Source organism: Sebastes fasciatus, chromosome 2 (genome assembly GCF_043250625.1).
Source record: "Sebastes fasciatus isolate fSebFas1 chromosome 2, fSebFas1.pri, whole genome shotgun sequence".
In the NCBI taxonomy this organism is placed as follows: Eukaryota; Metazoa; Chordata; class Actinopteri; order Perciformes; family Sebastidae; genus Sebastes; species Sebastes fasciatus.
The window spans coordinates 32631698-32648916 of NC_133796.1; the positions used below are offsets into that span (position 1 = coordinate 32631698).

The 17219-nt window shown below is 42.8% G+C and overlaps 1 long non-coding RNA gene across 2 annotated transcripts in view; it reads right to left on the minus strand.

Annotated features, from left to right (window-relative positions):
* The window catches only part of LOC141758701 (uncharacterized), a 245243-nt gene that overhangs the window by 142714 nt on the left and 85310 nt on the right, over window positions 1–17219 (minus strand). For both annotated transcript variants that reach the window (XR_012591926.1, XR_012591928.1), the window contains exon 2: window positions 5037–5104. This is a non-coding gene — a long non-coding RNA (uncharacterized LOC141758701). The remainder of the gene's footprint in view (window positions 1–5036; window positions 5105–17219) is intronic.

A 17219-nucleotide genomic window follows, 5' to 3' on the forward strand; every position in this document is an offset into this window, starting at 1 on the left:
TTTCCATTCAACTGTCAAACGAGTTATAAGCGAACTTTCGAAATGGAGCAAAAAAGAAATGCAAATTAGGCGTGTTTCCATCAACTGGTTTGGAGCGAATAAACTCGGCTACAATGTAGTTTGGTCAGAAGTTGGCGCTGTAGGCTACGCATGGTTGTAATCTGCCAGTAAACAGAGTAGAAGAAGTAGAGGTTGTGAACCGGAAACAAAACAAGTCTCCTTGGACATCTAACCATCTACGAGAGGAAAAATGGAGAGAGGTCTTCAGGAATTTGTTTTAGTTTTAATAGTTCGTTATGGAAATACCTGAGACGATGCCGACAGCAGAAACAGCTGATCAGTCATGGGAGTTAAATGTTTGCTACGTAAGAATCAAATTGGCAAATTCGTTTCCATAATCCATTTAGTGAATCAACTCTTTTTCGACGAAGGCAAAAACCAAGCGAACGTAAAAACTTTTTTCTGCAATTGAGGAAGTTTATCAAATTTTGCCATTTCCATACAGTTTTGCTAATGTGATACTTTAAAATATGAATAAAAGTATGAGAATGGAAACACGGCTAGAGAGTAGTGCTGTGTATTGGCTAGAATCTGGAAATATGATATGTATCATGATACAGGGATAACGATTCAATATATTGCGATATAATGAAATACTGTGAGCGAGGCGATATATATTGTATGTGATTATCATAAAGTGGGCATGTCTGTACATATGTTGAGGTCAGAGGTCAAGTAGGCTTGCCACGATAGTCGGTGTTACAGGTGTTACACGGTGGTCGGGCACACACCAATTACATTACATACCCATCACCCCCACCACATCAGCGCCGTGTTATCAATACTAGTCAGACGACGGACGCTACAACTGAAAGCGAAAGTGTCTGCTCCATACGGAGTCTCAGCACTGAGCAGCAGGTGTCAGATTTTTCACACACGGGACGAGAGAGTTGACAGACAAGACGATGACGGAGGCAATACTTTGGATTTAAACCCAATGCTAAAAGGGAACCATAACGTTAATGAGGTAATCACTGTGAGGAGTATGAAATGGTCACAGCCGGTGTGCACGGCATAGCAGCGCCAGGTGAAAATCTGCAGCACCTCAGCGAAATGCCAGACACACAGCCACCCGACGGTAAAGATCAAAGTAGGTGCTCTACAGATATTGACCATCATCTTTTCTTGTAAAATGTCCGGTGTACAAGTTTATTAACCGGTGGGAAAATTTCCTCACCGTCACATCCCTGGCAAGGGACCCCTTTGAAAATGGCCAAGCCAGTTTTTCCTCGCCAAAATTTTGCGTAACTTTTGAGAGTTATTTAGTCTCCTTCACAACATGCAAGTATGACATGGTTGGTACCAATGGATTCCTTGGGTTTTCTAGTTTCATATGATGCCAGTACATTCACTACCACTACTACTCTAGCTTTAAAACTGAGCCCGTTACATCCTCCGAAAAACAGAATAGCGGTCGGCAGATTTTTAAGAGGTTAATTCAAAATCTATAATGCATTTTGGAGAATCAATATAGTATCACAAAACATAATATCGCAATACTCATGTGTATCAATATTTTCTTACACCCTACCAAAGAGACAGAAAGAAAGAAAGAAAGAAAGAAAGAAAGAAAGGTAAGAAGGTAGGTAGGGAGGTAGGAAGGTAGGATGAAGGAAGGAAGGAGGAAAAGATGGGAAGTGCCAGAGAGAAACATTTTATGGTCAGCTGTCCAACATTGCTCAGCCATGAAATCCTAACTGGGGGAAATATTGACATTTCACACACCTATGAGCAGTAGTGAAGTATCCCTGCTCTGATGTTCACACAGCGCAGAGAGACACTTCAGCCTGAGACCAGATGGTTCAAAACTCACGCACACACACACACACACACATAACACATAACCGGTGACTGATGAGGCTGTGATGATAGTGAATTTTTAGGGGTTTGCATGTCTAGACGCCACGCAGGCGGTGGCGGGCTGGTTCCAGCGGCAGGTGAGTGTCCGGATGCATAATTAACAGGCCGGTTTGGCACCTGACAGCCTCAGAGGTCATGGCGTCCTCTCCATTAGCCGGGCGCCAATCAGCCTCTGGATCACCTGAGCACGTCCTTGTCCCAACAGCAGATTGCCCAGAGGACATCAGTCACATTATACAGCCCAATCAGCGGCTGGGACTCACACAAAGGCCTGAGCAGAGACAGCTAGAGATAGAGTACAGGGGTGATGTCTCCCAAATGATGCTGAGCTGCCACTCAGGGCACATGGGGGACAAGACAAAGCACACCCTGCACAAGGATACGACCTTCCACACGCCGAAGCATTCCTCCGATGGCACAGATCAGAACAAGAGCAGACTGACGGACACGTACTGACTGATGCTGCCGCCGGCAATTAAATTGGTTTCTTTACTCGATGCTGGATATATTCATATGTCTCTTAAATCGGATTTGCTGCAGTAATTCCACTGATGGGTGCAAATGTGTTTCTTTTAAATGTCAGTCCCTCGCAGGTCAGTATAATTGTGTTTCTGAAAATGCCACAGCAGGTGTCACCGGCTCTAATTTATCTCGGACATTTTGTGGCATTTTGTTGAGATGCGTTGAATAACTTCTGCGATATCAATAAAAAAATAAAAGATTACATGAACTTTTGTTTGCTCCTACCTCCGCCTGTGACCGAGCGATAGGATTTAAAGCAGGAGCCGGCGCCTCTGTCATCACAGTCATATTAGCTCTGCTGCAGTAATACTAAATACTTAAGTCAGCAATACCTTCAGTCTGATGGAAGCTCTAAAGCTACTTCAGACCGCTCACCAAACAAACCATTTGTTCCCACTCAGACTCCAGCTCTAAATCTCTGGGCTCCCATTGACCTGGAACTGGGCCTCAACACAATACTGAAAGACTCCTTTGAGAGGCCAGTACGACAGGCAGGAGTAGGAGGGGTTTGAGGGCAGGGAAGCCGGGCCGGGGTACTGCGAGTTGAGGGTCCCTTAGCTCCTGTTTCCCAGCTTAGAGTGATAGGCCCGGGGAGATGAAAGACCCTCAGACTCTGTGAATTGAGCTCCAGACAGGTCTCACAAAACTAGATGTGGTAACACAGGGCCTCCTTCAAGGCCGCAGAATGACTGCTTTCAATTGGCAGGCCTATTGTCTTTCTTTAGAAAGCCGCCGTTTGACTTCTGATTGGCAACAATGCAGTGGATATGTGGTATTGTTGTGGATCATTTGAAGGCTTCATTTGGGAGGTTTGAAGCTGTAATGAGATTACAAATTCAACTTTTGTCCCCTTTTCATGCTGTGATGAGTTAAACTGACGACAGAAAGATTCAGATTTCAAATTTCAGTTAAGTGTGCTTAACAAAGAGGCACATTTACTTAAAACTTAAGAGAGAGCTTTGGGTTCAATGATCTCATAAAGTCTCCGTCTCATGCACAAACAACTTGTTTGGTGCCTTTGCCAGGGGTGAGTTTTGTAGCTGTCCTTATTACAGACATCACTCTGGTAAAAGTAGCTGAGTTAGGTTGTGTTTTCTTGTTTCTTGGCAGGTTATGTTTTGCTACAGGGGGTGAGCAACCAGGCTAATATCTCTCTGTTCTTGATGTCAAACACTGCTGCTGTTATTGTTGTTGTAGAGTTACTGGCGTGCTACTTTAAAATACAATTTATTTGTGAGATTTATTTTGCAGATTAACTTCCCTTCTTTCTCTTGATTTGTATTGCTGTGAAGATAAACACAATTGAAGGAAAGGTATGACTATAGGCTATTGTCACTTAATATAACCACCTCTTATTCACAGTGACAGTAACCTTTATCGAGTAGAATGAAGTGATATATTCCTCATCTCTGTAGCCTAATTGAGTGTTACTGGAATGAGTCCTAAAAACCAGAAATGAGTTTGCATTTTAGCTTTTTAGCACTTTCGGTTCCCTTGTCTGGAAGTCAATGCGTTTTTTGAATGGGTTTCTAGTTAGATGCCTGAAATAAGGTCTGTGGTTAACACAAGCTGAAGAGATTTTAATGTTTTGTTCTACGATATATAAAATACAATCCATAAATATAGCACTTGTGAATTTTTAAGCTTTTACGTGTCTTAAAAAAGGCGGTTGCTAATAAGTGGCTAAATGAGACTACTAAACGTCATCACACGACTCGCCTGCCTTTACGGCTTCGTTGTGTAAACTCGTGCTCATGTGACCGTGGTGTAGTTCGTTTATAGCCTAACGTTAGCTTTTTACCTCTGACGATTGCATTCACACTCCAAAATTCATAAAAGTGGTGTTCTGTTGTGGAGATTATTTTACGGAACAAAATGTATCATAAACATTTGTTTGCCACAGAGCTTATTTTCTGCAATAATCCAAAACCCAATGAAAAATACCATTGGCTTTTTGTCGAGGGAACCTGAGCGATTCTAACTTCCTGAATGGCCTACCAAATATACCTCATCCCTGCAGCACACTATTTTCTGTCTTCAGACCAAAAGTCAAACCTTCTTGAAAGAGATAGACGTAATCATTTCCAAAATTCACAACATGTTTTTATCCAACAATACATTCTGCTTCAATCCATATTTGTTGGCGCAAAGCCTTTAAAAAATAACAGTTTCACTGCTGCCAAAAAACTGCTCTCCTGCTTGCCACACACAAAGCCGCACAGACATTCAATCAAAAACATCAATAACATGGCTGTGTATTACAATATGAATGCAGCTCATTCAGAGAGTGACAAGCTGTTGTGTCAGCATGAGTGAGATGTGGGCTTGTTGTGTGTGCGCCGCACTCACAACCGCTGTTTCTTTGCAAATATTTAGCGCTCTAATAGTGCTAAATATCAGAGCGCTATCATGTACGACCACCATGCAAGCAAAAATGATGTACAACACAAATAACCCATTCATGATTCAACAGGCAACAGCGGCGGTACAAAAACGCACACTCAAAGGCACAGCCAGGCCACTGCCACAGCAACGATCTAAAGCAAGCAATATTCAATAGCTAATTAAGATACATCAAAATTCAATCAACTTACCAAAGCTGCTCATCATTTCAAGACAAAGTCCATCCTCCTTTCTTTTGCCAGGAAATCTGCCACCAAACCTGTGAATTAAAAACAACAGAGATAAGTAAAAGTCTAAACAGACACTGAAGCACTACATCTAAAAATCTAAACGTCACAAATTAAATTTAAATAAATCTCAGAACTTGAACTTAGATTAATGCTATGTTATGTGCTAGCTAGCTAGATAGCTAGTTATACTTTAGTCAGCTGCTAACTGGCCCTCAGATCCAGATCGCCTCAAATCTGCTTGGATCACGACACACGAAAAATGCTGAGGTAGGCGGTTAGGCAAGCTAGAAGGCTCCGGCATGTCAATGAAAACGCCTAACATGGCAAACTCTAAATCTGATTGGTTAAAGAAGATGACAATCAACAACATCGTCCCCATTTGCTTCATCAGCAGAGGGATTCACTCGACATCCTAAAGGCCTCAGAGGTCGTGTCTAGAAGGTAACGCGCAAATTGCAAAACTATCGCTAGATGGTTATGGTTAGGCGTTGACCTTGAATGGTTAGGGTTAGGATAGGTCATCATGCAGCACGTTTTTGCAATAAAGGAAACAACTTGGATTGGTTTGGGCGACAAAACTACTTGGTTAGGTTTAGGTAAAAATCTTGGACGTGGCGTTACTTAAGTACGGAAGTTAAGTGACAAATAAGTCAGCGTTTGGGTTAAAATACGGAAGTGACATAACTTAAATACGAAACTTAGGAGACTCAAACGGGATACTAACAGCTGTCTTCGGGCAAAAGTCCAATGTTTTTTGACCCACCCATCCACCCCTTTTCTCCTCCCTACGCGGTGTTTGTCGCTCTTTATACTTCATGGTTCACAATTACATGGATTACATACAGTTGTGGGATATAAATTACAGTTATTTTGAAGGTGTAGCTACTAATGGTGTACGAGAACAGCTATGTGGTAGTAACTGTAAGAACAAACCTTTCTGCCACCTCTAAAACTCTATGTGACACCTCAGTTACAACTAATTAACAGGTAATATCCATGCTAATTAGAATCACTACTTTATACTCATTCATTTGTCTAAAAACAGAAACAGAAACCTGCTCAAACTCAGCAGGATTGGTTGTGTCCGTCCCTCTCTTTACTCTCTTTGTTGTTTGCCACTCAAAAGAGAAGAAAGAGATATTTATGAAAATGACCTGAAAATCCTTTTGTGGCATTTTTTACATGTAAACAGTTTTTGTCAGTTTTATCCGCCTTTCTGTGGATATGCTTTGAATCCTTTCTCCTTTGAAGGCTTTTGTAAACTAAAGCTCATCTTTCAGTGAGTACAACTGTAACAACAGCACTGTGTGGCACCCCATTATGTATCCACACCTTTGTGGAAAGCAGACAAATCCATTCTGGACATGTCACTGCCCACATAAGCAAAAAACATCACTTTGAGTTAACAAAGGAGAGTGGACCACACAACCCCTCTGGCCTCTCTGGCCTAGTTTCCCTTTGCATCCTCAGCCAAGAGTTCTTCACAGAGCTCGGCCCACGCTCCCATCCTACTTGTCTGTCAGCTATAGCGGAGATGTGGAGGTTTTGTTTTGAGTTTGAAAGTGTCTTTAATCCTCTCACAAGTCTGAAAGCAGTTGGCTGGTCAGTCTTGATCATGTGATGAAGGGTCTCTTTGTTCCTCTTTGAAGATATAGATGTGGATTAATGGTAAGTGCACCATAAAGAGGTTGGCGGTTGAAATGTACATAAAGAGGCTGTTCTAAAGGAAAGATATGCTTCACTATAAAACATACATTTGCATGATAGAATGGTGTTTTGATCTGTTGATTGAGATGCAGACATGGTCAGTGCGACGTTTCTCTCTCTTAGTTCAAAAGCAGCTCATTTAAGTTGAGTGAATTCAGACTCTACGTCAGTTAACCAAGTTTAGATGTCTTCACTTATTTATACAGTCTGACACACACACAGAGCCCAATTAGCTATTAACATTCCAGTGAAGGGAACTGTCAGTCTGTAACATGTGAAGAGGGATGATCTTCTGTCTCAAGAGAAACCACACACACAGAAAGACCGACACATGAATTCACAAATGACACGTAATAAAGAGCCAAAGACAGAAAAAGGAAAAGTAGTTAAAGAGCATGCAAATACTCACTGATATTGACACAGGGTAAAGTGGAAATGAAGCAGTCAACCAAGATAAGCTGGTTTACTAAATGGATTTCCACTCTAATTAACTATTACATAACAAACATGACAAATGTCAGCATTTTAGAAAAAAAAGAAGCTATGTTTTATCTTTCGTGGCAAGAGCGCCCTCATGTTGCAGTACCCAAGCCTGTGACGTCCCAAGGTTGGTTGGCTCGGTTGAGTACACAGATACAACGGTAGAGACCGTGAAAGACGCAGACTGAGGAGACACAGGACAGAAGAAAACAAAATAGGGGACACTATTGTATTGTTCCTGGATGTAAAGATGAGTTTTATGATGTTAAAACCAAGGACAAAAACAGCCATTTCATAAATTGACACTGAAAATCAAAATCCCACTCCTTCTCAGGGTCATAACTCAGTCAAATCGTGAATGAATCTAAAAGAAATGCTCCTTATGACATCAGAAGTTGCCTGAGAATCACCAACTTTTTTAAGTTTCCTTCAGTATCAAAGTAATACTGAAGATAGTTGTCTGTACGTCCATGTGTACACGGCATACAAGAACTGGTGATAGTTAATTCGGCATACTTTTAATGATGCCATTGCAACATTATACTTCCTGTTTACATCCCCCAAAGCATTAATCATTGAGTGAATCTATTAATGGAGAGCTTGATAATATAAAGCGGACTGCTGTGATGCTAATGTGGCTGAAATGTACGTGAGGGAATCATTTATCATCTGTCATAAAGTAAACAGTGGGCAACCAATGAAGCCAATGCTGAAGTGCTTTAAACTTGCATTGTTTCTAACAGCCAGCAGGGGGCGACTCTTCTGGTTGCAAAAAGAAGTCTGATTGTATAGAAGTCTATGAGAAAATGAGCCTACTTCTCACTTGATTTATTACCTCAGTAAACATTGTAAAGTTTATGGTCTCAATCACTAGTTTCAAGTCTTCTTCAATACAGCTTGATGTTCATTTAGTAAATTATGGTCCCATTTAGAGTCAAATAGACCATAAAGCAGGGGATGCTTTAGGGCGTGGCTGCCTGGGAGTCTTACAACTTTTACTTTTACTTTCACACTTGTGTGTTCAGTTCATGAAAGTTAATTATAACCTTTTTGGTCGCCTAAAAATGTTTCATTCAGCGTTCGGTTGTACTTAGCTCCACCCTCTTGTGTCACTTCTGGTTGCAAATAACCAAGATGGCGACAGCCATAAACTAAGATTGCGACGACCAAAATGCTACGTCCACTTCTTATATACAGACTACGGTGATAAAACTGTGACTTTTTCGGCCTCTTTGGCCTAATGAAAAAAAACCTCCTCCTGCTATAACAAGGATGAGCTATGTTAAATAAACAGTCTTTATCAGCTGTGATTTGTCAAACAGTAGCACCAATGTACTTTCACCAAAACAACATTGCGCCCGCTAACAGCTACCTCTCTGCTCTGTGACATGACTGTAGAGTTCCTCATTTATTTGTGTGTGTGTGGGTGTGAGGGAGTGTAACTCTGCTGAATATATGTTGTGTCACAGCATCGCCTCCTGGGTCAGGGCTTTATTTACTGACCGAGTTTGGTGCCGTGTGTAGTGGGAACGCAGCCGCCACAGATCACTACGCGACCTTAATTATGTTATCAGTCAACATCAGGGTGTAAATATCCCGGAGAACTTATTGGGCCCAGTGGGGAAGCGTGCACGCGTCACAGAAACACACACACAGACACTCACATAGTCTATCAAACGCATCCAGTCCTTTAGTCACCATCAATCACAATCTATTTTTGCCCTCTGACTGATGTGTGTGTGATCAATACGTCTGAGCAGGTACAGTGTACTTCTTATTTACTATCCGAGCGTCTCAGACAAACAAGGGGGAGGGCGACAAAAGAAGAAAGTCAAACCCCACCGCGAAGGATAAGGACGAGGAAGAGGGTGAGACCGAGACAGATAGATACACAGTGGGTGAGGAAGAGGGAGAGATATGGAAAAACAGACAGTTCAATCGTTGAACAAAGTAGCAGCTTCTCAAGGACTGCTGTAGGCAGATCTGCTCTGTCACAGATTTAACATTTATCACACACGTACAGTACATGCACACTCACGCACACACGCGTATGCAGACACATCTTGACATACTTCAGTGTGAGTAGGACTTGTCAGAGTCAGTGTTGTTTATCCATAGTGAATATATGAAATATGGAGCATGGCTGTGTCAGGCAGCCCGGAGCAGCAGAGCCTGTATCTGTGGGATAAATAAACGCCCTGTGCCAGAGCGAGTTCAGGTTTGTTTTCAAAGGACGTTCCAGCCAACACTGTTGTTTTGGCTCTGAGGACCTGCCTGAACCCATGCTGCAATAATAACTCACTCTTGAGATAACTTTCAATATTTTCACCTCCGCCGTTGAATAGCAAACAAATGAGGGAGCCGACATGTATAAGGTATCACGGCGCGCTGGCCGTCCGCTGCTCCTCTGGAAGTCAAGAGTTCAGACCTCGTTTTAATTAAATTCAAGTCATTCATGATGTATTTCTGAAGTCGATCATTAAACTCCGCTCTGCGGCTCGCTGAGGAAAAATGTAAAGATTGGATACGTTGTACATATTCATCAAGAATCAGAAATAGCTCGTTAACAGGGACATCTGTGGCTGTGAACGTCCTGTTGCTCGAGCTTGTGCTCGCACTACGTTGAGCTCGCAAGCATCGGTCAAAACAGTGAGGCGACACAGGCCCTGTTCAGACCTGGTATTAACATGCGTCCTGAGTGATCGGATCACAAGTGGACAGCTCTAAGCACAGGTGTGAACGCACTCAAGACGCATTGCGGACACATTGAAATTCGAACGCTCAGACAACATTCAGAGGTGGTCTCGGCTGTATATGACCACATTCTTTTAGCAGTGTGTACGCGAATGTGTCCTGGGCCGCATTAAGGACCGCCTACTCAACTGACGTCCTGCTGGGATCTGCGGGTCTCTGTGGGTCTCTGCGGGTCTCTGCGGGTCTCTGCGCTCCTCAGGTGAATAGACAGGCAGACGCCTCGCAGTATAGAAACAGCCTCTGTGCGCTACTGTATCCTGTCGGTACAACTGTATTGTATTCAAATGTATCTTATATATAGGCTACATAATCTACAGACTATCAGACTAGGCACGCAAAGTGCATTGTTATCATACTGTTAGAGGTGTGTCGGTGTTTTTGCTCAGCCCGCTCGCTCTCTCTCCTCCCCGGCTCGCTGAAGCTCTGTACCCGCTGTTGCCTGTTAAATGCAGCAGTGCCAGCGGCACAAAAGTCCACCGGTACAATAACCTTATATTATTATTACCCAAATTCACAAATATGTAGGCTATTACTACTGACATTACTGTAATATTACATCACAACTTCTGCTGTAATAGCCGTGTGTTTACTACGTGTTTACGTGCACATAGAGCGGGGAAGTGAGATCGGATCACAAGTGGTCGCTCAAGACGCACGTGGAGACACATTCTAAAGCCAGGTGTGAACAGACGTATTTAAAGCTGTCCACTTGGGATCCGATCACTGAGGACGCATGTTAATACCAGGTCTGAACAGGGCCAAACACGAGACAGAACGTGATTGACAGCTAAAACCACAATATTACTACATATTTCACATGCTTGGCAGTAATGTTAGCTTACCTCTCCAATAAGAATTTTGCCAGCTCAGGGTCCGTTTTGATACCCAAAACCAAACGAAGGTCCCTCCATGAATCAAAAGCCCGGCCGATGTTGATCCTAGTTTTCACCCGATGTTGGTCACATTCCTGTTTAGCAAGAACGGCTTCACTAGATATAACTGTTTTGTTGTGCTTCCGTGGAGTTTGTGTTGTGGTGGGGGCCGGTCGTTTGTTGGTGTTAGCAAACTCCATTTCTAACCGAATGAAATTTCAAACCGAGCTGAAGAGCGTAAAGGCACGTGCGAGTGCGCATGACGTCACACTCGTTGGATTTTCCCCGAAAAAAACGGCCCGCATTCTTCACATTAAGAGAAGAACATTAAGTCATTAAGCAGTCTAATGGCTGAGAGAGGAAACCCGGAAAGTCACCGAAGGCCTCATTGTTTAGGTTAGGTTACAACCTGTTCACACATTGACAATAAAAACGTAAAGCGTAAAAACTTACATACAGTCCCTTTAATAAACACATGATCGGTTTCTGATGCCTGACACAAACAATGCCCGTCTTCCTCGCAATGATGACACATGTGAAACTGTGTATTTTGCCTTCGTCTTAATGATGCGTATATTTGTCTCAGTGGCGTGTTCGCTGATCTGTAGCCAGTATTTTAGTGTCGCTGGCCTCGCTGCAGTGACAGAGTAATTACCATGTGTGTGACCCTCTCCCATCCTGTGCTGTCCTGCCTAATTGTGGTTGTCACCACGACTTCCATTTAGCTCCAGATAAGAAACCGCTGGATGCTGGTACACGCACACTTAAGTCCCTTTTTCCACAGAGGGCACATCGGGAAGATAAATGTGTTTACTAATAACTCTTTCACAGCCTCCATTCAGGCTGTTTAATGCCTGCTGGCTGGTGACTCATTCTCATCAGCGCAGGCCAGGCGGAGGTGTGATATTACAGTGGTGTGTAGATTGGTATATATAGCACGTAATGAAAAGAAGCGGTGGAAGGTTTTTGTGACATTTTTAAAGGAGACAAATTTGGCGCAAATTATGCACCTATGCAAAAGATTGTGCTCATTATGTCCTCGCACACATCTGACAACATAATAGGGCCAAGCTGTGTGTGTATATGTGTATGTATGTGCTGGATAATGAGTCGTCTGAGCCTCTATCTGCTCATCATGAGCGCGACCTAACAGCGAATTGTACCATTAAACCTCGGGATTATATAAAGACCCTTACATAAAGCTTGGAGCTAGCTAAAAATACAGAACCCAGTGGTCTTAACCCTATATATAGGTCTTCCAGTGAATTATTCAATACAAGTGAAGTCTCACCAAAAAAAACACACACACAAATTTACGCAACAACTCAACTCAAGTACGCTGCCTGGCTGGCTGCCTGCTGAGATTTGAGGTCATTGCTGTAAAGTGGTTTTGAGCAAAGTTTGCAGCTGTAGTTTTTAGTAGGCAGTAAAAGGCAGCGAGAGGTGAAACAGAGCTGGAGATAAGCAGGTGAGTCTGGCTGTGAAAGAGAGATAAAAGGCAGATTCATGTTTTGTTTTCATTTTCTCGGTTTGGCTCACTTTGCTCTCAGTGAATTTAACCGTTGGTGGCTGCGTGTGATGCTGTTGATATGAAAACCCTTTACAAACCCACCCTAAGACCCCATGTGTTGTCTGGAACAATGAATGTTCAATTTTTAAAAATTCATTTTCATCTTCAGAGAAACGGACAACAGCAGAGGGAGATGCGTGCTCTCAAGGTAACTGCTTGACCTTGCTGCACTGTGGAAGAATTCATCAGCTGTTGGCATTTTCTCAGCATGAGCTTTCTTTTATGCAAACATGAAGCAGTGTGCCCAAAAACCAGCACGCCACACAATACTACTGGCTCATTAACTCACATATACACACACTGGATATGAATCATTAAGGCCCAGACACACCAAACCGACATCAGAGACCTAGCGGCAACGAAGGCCGACTGTTGCGTTGCCTCACGTCACCTTTGTCTTGGCCAAAAGGTTGCACTTGAACACACCACAAAGACTACAGCTGACGGCCAATCTACGCCTACGCGAGTGGAAGTAACTCTCCCTACCAGCAGGAGGCGGTAGTCTGTATTCTCGGAGGACGGCTGGGATCTAGAGTGGCGAAGTGTTTTGGAATGATCAGATGAGATGAAGATGAAAAATGAGAAGAGCCTTGTGTGTTTTTCCTCTTGACTTAACTCGTTGGCTTGCTTTCCTCACATCCATTTAGCTTCTCATGCACTGATTTGTTTAAGCTGAACAGCCAATCAGAGTGATTTCTTTCCGCGATGGACCCGTCGCCGATTCAACATGCTGAATCGGCTGAAAAGCCTCCGACATGGGCAGACTACAGCCCAAACTGGCCGACATCCATCAGCTTGGTGTGTCAGGGCCTTTACATGTTTATCTGTAAACAGACTCACACAAGCTATCTTTCTGTCTCTCGTCCCTTTCTGTCTTACACACACACACATATGCAAATATATTAACTAGGGCAGTCAAGGTAAACGCAATAAGGCAAATTCGTTTGAGCACCACTAATTTCTTTAATACATTAACACAACCTCAAGCTAAAGTGAAGATACTGGTATCATATGAAACTAGGAAACCTAAGAAATCCATTGGTACAAACCATGTCATAATAACGCTCAAAACCTACACTAAATTTTGGCTAGGAAAAGCTGTCATGGCCATTTTCAAAGGGGTCCCTTGACCTCTGACCTCAAGATATGTGAATGGAAATTCGTTCTATGGGTACCCACGAGTCTCCCCTTTACAGACATGCCCACTTTATGATAATCACATACAGTTTGGGGCAAGTCATAGTCAAGTCAGCACACTGACACACTGACAGCTGTTGTTGCCTGTTGGGCTGCAGTTTGCCATGTTATGATTTGAGCATATTTTTAATGCTAAATGCAGTACCTGTGAGGCTATTTGCCCACTTCCATGTTGATAAGAGTATTAAATACTATAAAATTAAATAAATATAAAATCTCCCTTTAAGGTACATTTTGAACAGATAAAAAATGTGATTTATTTAGTTAATTGTGATTAACTATGGACAATCATGCGATTAATCACGATTAAATATTTGAATCTATTGACAGCCCTAGTATTAACATGTTCAGACAGATGAGCGAATGCCACTCCTTGTCCCACGCCTTGTTTTTGTTTTTTTATTCAGCCACAGTTGAAGGACGTCCTGTATTCGTCTTCCTAAACTGGCGTCAAAAACACCAAATCCCAAAAACCAAGACACAAACCAGCAGGAAACCTTCACCGCACCGATCGGACAACATCTTGAGGCTAGTGTTGTGTACGGGTTTGAGAGTGTGTTTTTGTGAACAGTAAGCTGACCCTGGATCTGTGTCCCATACCCAGAGGGGAGCTGATGGATGGGATGAGTGGTAGACCACTTGGCCAAACTTGAAAGGCGTCTTTCTTGGACCCTGATGGGTCTGTTTGTCACAGCTCACAACGCTCTGTTTGACTCTGTTTGGACGTACAGTATGAGTGTGTGAATGAGTGTTTGTGTGCATGCTAAGATCCTGGCACGAGTTTCCTTACAACCAAAGATTGAGGATATAGAGGGATCCTCTTGATCTGGTTTGTGGCGGTGCAAATGAGACATCCAGGGTTCTGAAAGGGGGCAGAAACAGTTCTCTTCTTCTCTTGATGTGAGTGCAGGTAATGTTTGCCGTGCTCTTGACAATTCAGGCATAATGGGAGCATACTAGAGGTCTTGACACAGCAAAGTGAAACAAACCCTTTGATGTAGTGGATTGAACTTTTTCACTGCAGCGGTAGTAACAGCACATGAATTGCAAGCCTAAAAGTGTCCATTGCCGTATAAAACTATCTTAGAGCACAGAGACTTTAGGAGAAAGAAGAAAAAAAAACATTTTGGGAACATTTTAGGAACCATAATGGTTAGCAGAGTGGGCAATCCACTGAAAATTTCCATCTGGATCTCATCACAGGGAGGCAGTGAGTGGCTCGCTCTTAGTGCGGTGACTGAACTCACCACACACACACACACACACACATACATATACACACTCACACGATGACTCATCCTCGACAGGAAAGGGAAGTGGTGTGCAGCTAAAACATATATAAATGTAGCTAAAATGAATTGTTGCATCCTAAAAACATAGTTTAAAAGTCAAGCTAACCACGCATGGACGTTTCTCTGTAGGGCCCCAATGATATACAGCGTGCCTGCCATTGTGTGACATGCATGGCATTGGTGTAGTGGAGGGTACACACAGGTATACGGGGTATACCCACCTCTTTTTCTGTCAGTTTACAGTATATATCCACCTATCAGCCAAAAGCCATTGGAATATAAAGAAGAGTATACCCACTTCCTCCTCAGTAACCTACTACCCATCTACCTAGCCTTAGTAGTACGCCCACCTCATTGACGACCCCCACACCACTGCACACAAGTGCTTCATTCATTCTTCCGTGATAGGAACATTTACACTGTGTCGTCGTTGTAATTAAAATGAATAATAATTATGTGTTAGCTCTAGGCTGGAAGAAGACCGCCAAAATCTGCAGCTAAGGGAAAAGATAGAAAAATTTGATTTCTTTTCTCGATCTTCTGGGCAAGTTGTGAGCTTTCTCGCCCCTACTTTACTCTCTCACTACATCCTTCAACCTTCTTTCCTTTCGCCCTCTGGCATTACATCTACGTTAATCATTATTAAAGATTTGTGGAACATGTCAGTTATGGCAAAGATTTAAAAAACTCGGAAGGAAACACACTTTTATCCCCGCAGCCCACCACACGCTAGCTGAAACCATGAGATCCAATGGCTCTGTAGCAACCCGGCTATGTATTAACCACCTCTTATACATCAGACCGGCAATACATCATCCAGAGTAGGCTCTCATGACCACGCCCCCTTTTGGGGGAAAACAATCCTGTGTCCCTCACAGACAGTAACAGCATAAAGAAAAGAAGGTGAAACATGTCTCCAAACTTCTACTTTAAACAAACCATCAATAGTAATAATGCTACCGAAGAGTTGCTGTGTAGTTGGTTGCACCAACAATACATAAAAAAACGCTGATCTCCGATCCATTCCTCTATTATAATATATATAATAGAGGGGCTTTATGTCTCCAAGCTATAGACCAGACCAGCATCGCGTCATCGCAGAGGCTGCGCTCCCGTTTGAGGGAAATAAACTCGCTGTCACAGGAGAGAAAATTCAAAAAACTGTGTGAAAAGTGACGTTAATATTGACTGTCAGTGCGGTTAAATGGCTAAATGATGCTGGTGACAGTGACTGGCATGGCTAGCTAACGTTAGCTTGAGTGTGAGGCTGCTGCAGTAATACATTACCGTTATAGCGGCATCAGACTGTCGTCTCCAAATAAATCTCAGCCTATAGATCAAACAGTTGGTTATTTACAGACAACACTAATGTGATTCAATCATATATAGATGTCTGGATAAGAAATATCCGGCCACTGTGTTGGACGGGAGCAGACTGAAGGGACATGGCGGCGATCAACCTTAATTTATTAAGGTATAGCAAACGCTCCAGTTCAGGCAAGGTCGCAAAATAATTATTAGACATGTGTATGAAACAACTGTTTGATCAACAAGATGTGTACAAACTACAATCCAAACATACATCAAATTGCATTGAAGTCTGAGGGATCTTCGGTTTTCTTTCCCCAAAACGGCGGGGGCGGCCTTGACTTTTTGCAAACTACCTGTATGTGCCGGTCAGATGTATACTGGCTCTAGCATATAAACAATCTCATATATTCTAATGAAAGACTACTGTATATTTGTAAGAGAAAACCTTATCTAAAACAATGTATGCAGCTTTGCTCTTACTGTATGTTCACCAGTCTATAGACACTTCATTATAGACACAGCATGCATACCTACTTACATGTACACGTGCATGCACAACACAAACAGAAAGTGGCTAAATATAGATCCCTTTGTGATCGCTAACAAAAACATTTGTCTCTGCTCAGACGGTGGTGTTGCAGCCACGGAGAGGGATATAGCTGGTATAAGTGAACATTCATCAGGAAGAAATTAGAGAAGAGAGAAGAAGACAGGTGGAAAACATCGACTCTATTTGCTCTCTGCGCAGCCACTTGACTTCAAACAGCGTACTCTGCTCTCCTTTTTTTATAGAACGCCCTCACTGAGCGATAAGAAGGGAGATAGTGGGGGAAACAGTACATTAAGCTTTGCAACGACGGCAGAAATCCTCACTATATGTAATAGGCAGTGAAATAGACTTGAGAAAGAAGGAGGAGGAGAGATGCTCCCCTCCTCAGCCACACTACTACCCAGACTGAAA